The 2,500-nt window shown below is 43.3% G+C and overlaps 1 protein-coding gene across 1 annotated transcript in view; it reads left to right on the top strand.

Moving 5' to 3' along the window:
* The window catches only part of bsna (bassoon presynaptic cytomatrix protein a), a gene marked incomplete at both ends in the record, with an annotated part of 202,253 nt that overhangs the window by 53,235 nt on the left and 146,518 nt on the right, over positions 1-2,500 (top strand). The gene's annotated exons all lie outside the window — the stretch shown is intronic.

The raw sequence follows: 2,500 nt of genomic DNA, 5'->3' as shown, positions 1-2,500 counted from the left end.
CGTAATTTTGCCGGGAAATCCCGCCCCTGTCACGGCTAAGTAGAAAACATATAAAGAGAAGGCTTCAGAAGCTGAAAATAACGGAGTGGGGGTTCTAAAACTTTAGCGATTTAACAGTTAGGACAATTTTAAGATTTGTTTTATAAAAAAAGTTACATGGTATAACTTTAAGTTGTCATTCAAAAATCTATGGTTTAAATTACAGCTCATAACATATAGATAATTACAGCAGGTAGATTGGCTTTTAAAATGTATTTTTATTTTTGCCAAGTATATACAGTAGGGCTTAGGGAGGTTAAAGGGATAGTTCACCCAAAAAGAGTATGAGATTTCAATTCATGGATAAATTGTCATTGCGACCGTCTGTCAGAACCGTCACAGCTTGTCCATATGAATGTATACGTGTAACACCTGACAGAGAACCACACTATGATCTCCATATATGGGCATAAAAGGGATAGTATCTCATATGATGCCCTGTTAGAGAGATCCCTGTGATGCCAAGGGGAACAAATCCCTTTTATGCCCATATATGGAGATCATAAATGTTCACATCACTGATCTCCATATATGGGCATAAAAGGGATTGTATCCCAGAGGATGCCCTGTTAGAGAGATCCCTGTGATGCCAGGGGGAACAGATCCCTTTCATGCCCATATATAGAACAAAACACTTTCACCACCCATCTAGATATCCATACAGCAGGCCTGATGGTAAATACTACTGTATTGTTTGTCTGTGCCTTTCTGTCTGTCTATCTGTGCGGTGCCACATTTGGAACCAAACCACTTGCACCACCCATCTGTGTGTGTGTGTGTGTGTGTGTGTGTGTGTCTCTCTCTCAATATGTGGAGCTGACTACCATCACCTGGATCTCCATATATGGGTATTTCCCAGAATCCCTTTTATGCCCATATACTGTATGAAGATCCCTGATGTCATCACTATACATCACTGGCCCTGAGGCGTCTTACTGGTTTTAGAGGTATTAAAAAAGCTTTTAAAAGTCCTTAAATTGTCACTTTAGAAAATGTGCAGATTCATTAATTTGACGGTTCGGTGCTGCCGAGATTTTGTGACTTTGGTCTCTAAAAGTGAAGCATGCATGGGCCCTTAGTCTGCCTTGGAATGCCTTCTACTGACTGTTAGTTATGAGGGACCTGAAGAGGGAAAGGCTGGTGGGAGGATTTTAAGGTGCTCTTTGGATCAGTCAATTCTCAGGGGTTCTGTGAGGACAGGGACCGAGCCCGCAGAAACTGTCTATCCTGCATCAACAGCATTCCCTCTGATCTCTCTCTCTTTCACACACACACACACACACACACACACACACACACACACACACACACACACACACACACACACACACACACACACACACACACACACACACACACACACACACACCAAGGGGAGGATTGAGGAAAAATTGTGATAAAGGGACAATGGAGGAAGGAGGGATAGAGAGAGGGTGGTTGGTGGAGAGCGAGAGAGGCAAACCGCAGGAGATTTTTTAAAGGCAGACACATTGCTGTCTCTGTGTGATAAGAATGACTGAGATGTGTGTGTGCGTGTACTGTGTCGGTGAGTGTGTGTGTGTTTGCGCGTGTGCTACTCTCCTCTGCTACCATGCTAGGTTGAACAAAAAGATGGGTGAATGGACAGAAGGATGGATGGAGGGATGAAAGAAAGAAGGATGAACGATGAGGCAGGGGCGTCACAAGGGGGGGAAAAGTGGGACTGAGTTACTAGGGCCCAGAGTTACTAGGGCCCAAGGTGGAGGGGCCCTTATTATTTTATATACTTTAGCTATTGAAAAATAGCTGAAGCTCACAGCGCGACACCGAGTACCGCGGTGCAAGCTTGTAGATCTGCTATTTTTGAAAAGTCGTCAAAATGTGTGCAAATCTTTGAATGTATGTATTTATAAGCGAACATTTGTAACTCAAATTTGGCTTCGGGGGGGGGGGGGTCCCTGGAACTAAATATTTTGAGATGGGGGTCCGTGGCCAAATACATATCATTTTGGGGGTCCTTCACATGAAAAAGCTTGAGCACCACTGACATAGAAACATAGGTTTTTTAAAAAAAAACACATTTTCACGATTTTTCAAAAATAGCAAGCTACAAGCTTGTATATCTGCTATTTTTCAACAGTTAAAGCACAAAATAAGCGCAGTGAATCCTTGTACCCAGGGCCCAGAATTTGGTGCGACACCCCTGGATGCATGGCCTGAACAGTACTGTTGATGTAAAAATAAGCAAAGCAGCTGTCAGCTGCAGTCTGTCTCCCTCCTACTGGGATTGTGTTGATTGTCTTCATGCTACAGGCTTATGAAGATGACCTACAAGGCTCTAGAGCAGGCCTGTCCTCAAGGACAGGTCCACTGTCAAATCATGACTCAGGAGTGTTAAATGGTTATTTAACTCTGAGCATGTACACAACCAATGTAACAATATGGACCCATAGGTTTTCTTTTTGTTATTGCGACCGAAGGT

This window comes from Nannobrachium achirus, assembly GCF_963921795.1.
Source record: "Nannobrachium achirus genome assembly, chromosome: 9".
Lineage (NCBI taxonomy): Eukaryota > Metazoa > Chordata > Actinopteri > Myctophiformes > Myctophidae > Nannobrachium > Nannobrachium achirus.
This window is presented reverse-complemented; position numbering and strand designations above follow the sequence as displayed.